General features: G+C 42.3%; 1 non-coding gene across 1 annotated transcript; it reads right to left on the bottom strand.

Annotated features, from left to right (window-relative positions):
• Positions 1 to 3,750: 3,750 nt before the first annotated feature.
• trnah-gug (transfer RNA histidin (anticodon GUG)) lies at positions 3,751 to 3,822 on the bottom strand. The gene has a single exon. It is a non-coding gene; the product is annotated as a tRNA-His (tRNA).
• Positions 3,823 to 9,042: the final 5,220 nt, after the last annotated feature.

Raw genomic sequence — 9,042 nt, 5'->3', positions numbered from 1 at the left:
TGTGCTTAACATTCACCCCACTAACCACCACATTCAATGGATCATCCTGCCTCATTGCTGACACATCCATCGTGGTCCCACCATTAAATATATCTTACCCTCCCCTCTCTTTTCAGCAGTAGAAAGGAACCAGTCTAACAGGCACGCCCTGGTCCACTATCCAATAACCACCAACAACTCTTTCCTTCCCACAGCACCTTCCCGTGCAAGTGCAGAAGAAGCAACACATGACCATTTCCTCCTCCCTTCCCACAGTCCAGGCCAGTGTAGTTAAACGACGTACTTGTACTTCTTTCAACTTAGTATACTGTATCGACTGAAATCTCCTCGACATTGGGACGACTAGGCACATATTAGGTGAGCACTTTACCGAGCAGCTCATTCAGTCCGCAGCGAGAACCCCAAAATTTCGGTCGCCTGTATCGTCCTCCTACACTGTTCCAATGAAGCTCAACATAAGATCGAGGAACAGCAGCTCATCTTTCCATTCGGCACTTTGCAGCCTTCCGGGCTCAAAGTTGAATTCAACAATTTCAGATTCTAACCACTGCTCCAATTTTCTCGGACAGTAGCTGTTAGTAATGATCCTGCTATTCCCTCTTACCCTTTCTCTAAACGCATATTTGTTTCTTGCAGTGTCCCATTATCATGCCCTATCGCTTTTGTCATGAAATCATTCCTGCTTTCCATCATGTCACAGGCCTTCCTTTTTGTTCTTCCCTCCCCTCCACCTCTCCCTGCTTAAGTAACTGCTTACAACCTGTTACACCTCCAACTTCGGACAGTTTTGATGAAATATCATCGACGTGAAACATTATCGCTGTTTCTCACTTCAGTAATGCTGCTTGACCTGCTGAATATGTTCAGCAATTTCTGTTACATTTCCAATTCCCAGCATCCATAGTAAGTTGCTTCAGAAAAAATAACATCAGTGCTATGGATGAGAGGGTTCGTTATCAAGTGGTGATGAAGCCGTCCTATAAACCGGAAAATGCGGGTTCAACTCGTATGCACTCGTATACAAAAAGTATGCGCTTTCATACAAGTGCCCTGAGGATCTCCTGTTGTTCCGAACAGCCCATACTTATCTCAGGTGTTAATAGTTCAGCAAGTCCACTGACCCGAGAGTTTGAAGAGCCATTGAATGTTTCTGAGTCCGTTAATGTTTCCAATCTTTGCTAAATGTATTAATCTGAAGTCACGTGCAGAACATTATTATCCGTTTCCCACAGGACTAAACGAACCACATCGAGGTAGAGGATGAGTATCCGAGAGTGACAGAACTGAAGGAGACTTTTTGTCCCATCATGACTCAGCCGGCTTTGTAAAAATGCTATAAAATTAGACCCACTCCCTACACTTTCAACATAGCCCTGCAATTGATTCCTATCAAATGTTATCCAATTCTAGTTTGATGGCAAGCATTTCAAGAAAATGTGATAATTCGCTACAATGTACATTCCTTGAAGGAATAATAACACAAAACTAAAAATGTTCCAATCGTGGCTATCAAGAGAAATTAAAGATAGCATTAGATTCAAGGAAGAGATTAATAACATTGCCAAAAAGAGTAGTAAGCATGAGCATAAGGGGCTTTTTATAATTTAAAAGCTGTGTGCTTTCAGTCCCGGATCATGCTGTGTCTGTTTAAAAGGGATGTGCTCACAGTGCCGGATCATTCTGTGCCTTTTTAAAAGGTATCTGTTGTTAGTCCTGGGCCATTTTGTGTCTGTTAAAAAGGGTTGTGCTCTCAGTCCCGGATCATTCTGTGTCTATTTAAATGGGATATTTTCTATGTCCCGGGTCATTCTGTGTCTGTGTAAAAGGGAAGTGCTCTCAGTCCGGGATCATTCTGAGTGTGTGTAAAGGGATATTCTCTCTGTCCCGGATCATTCTGTGTATGTGTAAAACGGATATTCTCTCAGTTCGGGATCATTCTGTGTGTGTGTAAAAGGGATATTCTCTCAGTTCGGGATCATTCTGTGTGTGTGTGTAAAAGGGAAATTCTCTCAGTCCTGGATCATTCTGTGTGTGTGTGTAAAAGGGAAATTCTCTCAGTCCGGGATCATTCTGTGTGTATGTGTAAAAAGGATATTCTCTCTGTCCCGGATCATTCTATGTGTGTGTAAAATGGATATTCTCTCAGTCCGGGATCATTCTATGTTTGTGTCTGTTTCAATGGAGCGCAATTACAGTTGTGATTACCGAATATTTAATGTGATATAATGGAAATCGCAATTGGTTTACCTGCGTATGTGCGGACCCACTTTGCAATGCTTTTGTTCAGCAATTCAATATATGTTTATCTTAACGTGAAACATTTTTTTAATCATAATAGTGGCTCTGAAAATGTTCACAATTCTCTTCACACCAATTCATATCATCGAATCATTGCATTTCATAGTGTGGAAGGAGGCCATTCCGACCCATCGTGTCCACGTTTGCCAAACAAGAGCTATCGAGCCTCATCCCACTTTCCAGCTCTTGTTCCGTACTCTTATAGCTAACGACACTTTAAGTGCAAATCCAAGTACTTTTTTGAAACCTGGGCAGGGAATCTGCCTCGCCCATCCTTTCAGCGGTGTGCTACAGATCGCTCTGGGTGAAAAATTGTCCCCACAAATCACCTCTAAACCTACTACCAATTACAATAAATACATGCCTCCACTTTGTTGACTGCACTGCTAAGGGAAATAGGTCCGCCCTTACACCTCTACCTAGTCCACTTATAATTGTTTGATACTGAATATCGTCTCTCCTCAGCCTCCTCTGTTCCACAGAGAATTAACACAGCCTATCTAATCTTTCCACACAGCTCAAGTTCTCTGGTCCAGGCAACATTCTCGTAAATCTCCTCTGTATTCTCTCCAATGCAATTACATCTTTCCTGTCATGTGCTGAAACAGTACTCTAGTGGTGGCCTAACTAGTGTTATATGCAGTTCAAGCATAACCCCCCTGCTCTTGAATACTATGCCTCCAATGGTAAAAGCAAATATTACATATGCCTTATCAACCACATTATCAACCAGGCCTGCAACGTTCAGGGATCTGTGGACCTGCACTCCAAGGTCCATTTGTTCCACTTCACATCTTAGTGTTCTACAATTTATTGTGTATTCTCTTGCCTTTATTTCCCATTTAAGTATATATTAATAATTTGAGACATGTCACGAGCTGAGTGTAGCAAGCTAGGGAAAAAAGGTGAATGTGGATAAGATTTTTCAGGTGATTGACAAAAGAACCACATGCATCAAATATTCTACCAACGAGGATGGGACTGGTCCCACGTGTGCAGAATACAATGGATTCATAGTCCATCGGATTATCAAGTCGGCCAACTAGTGTCGCAACACGATCAGCCAACCCGTTTATTTATTTTTGCATCCAAACAGAATTCCCCTGTGACAACGTGCCTTCGCCGCTTGTCCTGCCCGTGCACTCAAATCGAAATATTGAAAATGTACAATCAGCTTCTGCAAGCAAAGGGCCTTCCGTTACTACAAGTGAGCGACTTTCAGAAATGGTCGGTTTTGAGACAGATTCAGAAAGGAAAAAAAGATGTTTCGCCCGGTGAGTTAATGTGAGTTGATTGTGGAAGGCAGAAAAAGCTGGGAGAAGAGGTGGGTTTGAAGGAGTAAATATGTTTCCACCGCTAAAAACGTAATATCTGTTTCATTTAGTCAGGATAGATGTTTGGCTGTGTTCTATCAGCAGGTGCTGTAGTGAATAAAATAAATAAAGCGAGATGTGCCATGACTCGGATTCGAACCGAGGTTGCTGCGGCCACAACACAGAGTACTAACCACTATACGATCACGGCGCCACACACCAGCTACAACCGTGTTCGTCTGACTGCAGCAAAGCTACACACGGTGCTGGTCAGAAAATATATAGCTTTTTGATGAGGCCAAATTCGACCCCGCCAGAAATTATAGCAGCGGTGGTATGCGACCAAGGCCACGCACTGAATAGGGCCTTAATCCAGAATGGGAACTCGTGCAACCCCAGTTATGTTTAAAACGATTGCACTTCTATTCCATGGCAAGAAACTCACCCTTTGTAAATCATGAAGATAGTAAGTGCCAGCCCGGCTGTGAGTCAAACCGAGAATCTTTTGTTTACTAGATAGGCGCTTTGACTAGTTAAGCCACAGAGTCAAACCACGCCTTTGGTCTATCGCCTCCACTTACTCATATCTATCAGTCACCTGTCACTTCCATTTAGAGTTTGAGTCCATTTTATATTTAAACATCTCTCTTGTCTATTCTGCCACGTGTGCCAATGCTGCCTGTATTTCTCGCTGCATTTATCTCGATGTCAATCCGTGCGTTGATTCTGAATGGATTCCTATGTTTGTCTCTAACGTGAAATAAATGAAGGACGCAGACAATTCCTCCTCTGACACCAGGGAACTAAGGAGCCAACATTTATAACAAGATATTGTTTATTGTGATCCAGAAAATACAATATTCCAACTTGAACGATTTAGATTCAGTTCTGTGCGAACGAGATTATGACCCCAACGTGTTTCCAATAAGCCATCTTTTAATTCGATGTCCGAAGCAGTCCCATTTCAACTCAACGAGATTCATAACAATAAACATAGAATCAAGCAGTGAAACGATATTTGCATAAAGAGTTGTGAGACTGCAGAATGCACTGGTTCAGAGCAGCAGACTTAAAACAAGGTTTAAAAACATGCAGCGTGTGGGATGAAGGGGCGAGAGAGGCAAGAGAAGCACAGGAAAGTCGGGGGAGTTCTTCCCCGACGACAACATCATTGCGCGTGACGTGGTTATTTTGCTGTTAAATATGAATAAAATGCAACGTGTGTTTGCAGCTGTTTCTGTTTCTGTCCTGTTACGGTCACAGAAAAATAGAAACAGGAGGTTGCTATTCAACCTCTCAAGCTTGCTCCGACATTTAATTAGATCAGGGCTGGTCTGAGCGATGATTCCATACACCTTCATAACCTTGTCTAACAACAATCTATCAATTACTAGTTTGAAATTGTCAATCGACCCCCAGCATCAACCGATTTTTAGGGGAGGAAGTTCCTAGATTTCCCTACCTTCTGTGAGCAAATCGATTCCTTTCATCATCCTTGGACAGGTTAGCTCTAATTTTACGTGTAGCTCCCATTGAACTGGACCCCCCCATACGGAAAATATTTCTCTCTATCTTTCACCTATTTGTTTGCAGCACTGACTGAACTCCACACCACAGAACATTACCTGTTCCCCTGATGCTGTCCCTCTAATTTGTATTTTGAGATCATGCCACTTTCTCTGATGATTCTCTGCGCCCTATCTCTACAATTGGATTAGTTGTCGATCATTGGCAGCAGGCGGAGGAATTGAGCGGGATATGGAACCTGACGGAGAATGCTGCTTCACATGGTTGCCTTATACCCCGCGGGAGTTTTCGGGGATTGGAAAACCTTCATGTGTCATAAAGTTAGAATTAAGGAAGCGATGTCTCAAAATGCCACCATGGAGAAGAAGCGCCTCATTATGTGGGGGTATTTGAGACACAACAGGATTGTATCCGTCTGACTCCAGATTATAAGACTGCGTGATCGTATCACACCTGTGTCGCGGCGGCCTTTACTCCAGATGTCCGTCCGAATAATCAAAACTCTTCACATTGAACACTATCATCTTTTCACGTTTAGGGAAGGGTTTCTCGGAGCAATGTACCTGGTTCTCTCATTAATGCGTTGCTAAAAAGACAGAGGTTAAATGATTTGCAGAGATACCTTCAAAACATATCAAATCTTACATTCACTAACATGAAGCACAAAGTCACTAATTCAGAAACGTATTCTGTATTCGGCCCTGTGTCGCAATCTTTAGCACATTAGATTTCTAGGTAAACTTCAAACAATCATTCAAAGGTAGTGGGTTCGCGTTCCACCCGTGTTGTTACTGATTCAAGTTTCGGTGAGGAACCTTTGTAACACACCTACAACTCATTCATTACTGTGGTTCATTGAATTAGAATTGCCGGAATAGCGCAGTTGGCAGCGCGTTATGCTGAAGACGTAAAGATTCCGGGCTTCGGAAGTTTTTAGTTATTTTGTGTCTCTTTCTTTGGTCCGATTCTCGAAACAGTGCGGCCGGAAAGAAGACAGATGAGGTTTTGTCCACATGTTCACTTCCGGTGTCCTAAACACCAAACCCTGCCTAAAATTTGAGCCGATAACCTTTGAATGTGTCGATATAATAGAATGATATAAATGGTCAATGCAATACCCATTGCGCCACAAAGCCGCTCCCGAGCCCTAACACCTCAACGGTTTTAATGTGTTTCTTGCAGCACCATTGCCAACATCTGCCTAATAGTTCAAATCAAAAAAACGCCGAAAATCCTATAAATGGCAGTGGTAGTCTGAGGAGTAGGGTTGCTCCCAGCGAACGGGGCGGTTTGTCCGCTCCCGTCAAACTTCATTTCCCACCTCTAAGTGATCACTTGCAAACGGCGAACACATGTGATGATCTTTATCGAAATTCTCAACAAGCTGTTCAGCGGAAGTCTTGCTTGTGTTGAATATTATGTAGGATGCATATACAGATACTCCGTGCGTTTACACATATTCCACTGTGTGCTAAAAGCATTGTCAGTGCATTGAATTCGAGTCTGTTTCTAGATCATTTTTCCTCGCTTTGGAGTTCCTGATTTATGAATGGAAACGGCCCCGCTCCCTTCTATAATCTGTAATACAAAAACGCTACTGTAAAACTCTCACCTGCACTTGCAACATTGCGGCATAGAGGAACCTAACTGCTCACATGGAAACTCTAATAAGTAGATAAAGTTTGGGAACCGACTAAGTGAACCTTCAACTCCGCTGCACATGTTACTAGCAAAACCATTGTCTGTTAGAGTTGAGGCATTTCGCGTGCCTGTACTGTCATATAAATACTGCGCACTAATCGATCATGCTTCGAGCCACATGCAGATGCTGTGCGGTATCAGTGCTCCCAGCATACAGCTGCCTTTTCAGCTTTCTTATAAAAAAGAAGACATAGAATCATCGAATCATTCAGCACAAAATGAGGCTGTCTATCAATCGCGTCTGTTCCGGCTCTGTAAATTACACACATACCAATTATTTTTTGCCGTAGTACTGGTTTATAATTGTGTTGTTTCTGTTTATTATTTATTAATGCAGGAAATAAATATTTATATTTGAGTGAGTGCAGTGTAATTTGAGAGGAATTAAACCCGGACTCGAGGAGAAATTACGAGGAGAGGATTACAAAAATCAGCGTTGTATGATATTGAATTTGTAAGATTAAGTTGTGATTTGATTGAAGTTGTCACGATATTAAGGGGAACTGATAGTATAACCAGAGAATTTGTTTACGCTGGTTGGATTTTCGCGGACTTCCCTCTCTGCGGTTTCCCTGTGCAGCTTGGATCCCTGCTCGCAGCGGGTACTCTCTCTATTGAAATCAATTATCCAAATCGTCTAATTTCTTCAATCGGAACCTTCTGAAGGGTTTTGGAGATTTAAGGACCTATCCTGAGGAAAGTAAAGATTTCGGGAGAGCCCTGGAATATAGACGTACTTCAAGAAGGCATGCTGGGACGGCTGACCTATTTCCAAAGTTATTCTGCAGATTGCCTGCAAGTTTCAGAAAAGGAGGCCTCGAGAGAATGCGGATCACCATCACCTTCTCAAGGACAATGAGAGATGGGCAATAAGTGCTGGCCTTGCCAGCGATACCTACATCCCAGGAATGAATTAAAAAATCAATTTTGCGACGAACGACGCCGATTTAATTAATTTTTTTTGTGAAGAGTTTGTCTCATTCGATACCTTACTAAAGTTTCCAGCAATTTTTATTTTTTGGTTTTAACATTGCAACTCTGAGTTCGTTTAAAAACACCAATATAAAGTGAACTATGGCAGCGGTTGGTTTCTAACACAGACCCTCTCGGGAACTGAAACATAAATCCAGCGCCTTAGACCGCTCGGCCACGCTACAATGCCAAATGCAATTCATATGATGCTGGTGATAGATATTTGAAAGCTAGCTCTCCCGTTGCTTCATTTGAGTCCAGGCCTTTACATTAAGAAAGAAAGAAATGAAAGAGCTTCCTGAGCTGTGTTCACGGGTCAAGGTGGTTGACAGGTTAAGGTGATGGGCCGTTAATCGACTGTGTGTGGTTTCCAATTCTATCGTTTTTGCATTGAATAATATTATCATTTGCTTTTTTCTACTCATTCAAAACTCCTCCGTCTGAGTTCCATCCTTACCTAAGCCGCAGTGGGGGAGTTTTATTTTGCTCCCTTAATCTATTTGCTCAAAACAGCAAAGTCCGAATTCCATTCACAACTTTTGATTCCACGGAGTGGTTGGAATTGTAAGATATGAACTACGTGAAGTGTAAATCAAAGTGGAAGTGAGGTCCTGGGAAACGCAATATTTCTCCACCGATGATGCCTGAGCTGCTGAATGTTGCCAGCACTTTCTGTTCATAATCTTGTGCTTTCATTATAGCAGTTAACCAGACAACTCAAAACTTGCCGCAAGGGCGCAAGTCCTAGCTGAACGTTTCTGTGCTCTTCTCAAACACAAGTTCAAAATTAACGTTCCGACTCACCAGCTGTAAAGTCAGCCATTTCTCCCTGCATTATCCTTCACTCGGGCATTCAAAATAGACTTTGATCATGGTATCGGGGAGTCTCACAATTTCTTATTGGGAATTCTGAGAGCAAGGGGATCTCAGAGGATCTGTGGGAATTGAAGGTTTTCTGAAATTGTGTCATGTGATTATGAGGGTTCTCAGTAGATATCAGAGAGAGTAACTGACTCTCAAAATATTTTGGAGAAATTAAGGGACCTCAGAGGATATCAGAGCGGGTAATCCACGCTTAGTATGTATCAGAGATATTAAGGGAAGCTCAGGATTTATTAATGACGCTCAGGAGGTATTGGAGTGAGTAAGGCTAGCTCGGGATCTATCAGAGAGCGTATGTGAAACTTTTGATGCTTCAGAAAGTCTAATGTAACATGAGTAGTTATCTTCT

Source organism: Pristiophorus japonicus, unplaced genomic scaffold, assembly GCF_044704955.1.
Source record: "Pristiophorus japonicus isolate sPriJap1 unplaced genomic scaffold, sPriJap1.hap1 HAP1_SCAFFOLD_117, whole genome shotgun sequence".
NCBI classification, from domain to species: Eukaryota; Metazoa; Chordata; class Chondrichthyes; family Pristiophoridae; genus Pristiophorus; species Pristiophorus japonicus.
This window is presented reverse-complemented; position numbering and strand designations above follow the sequence as displayed.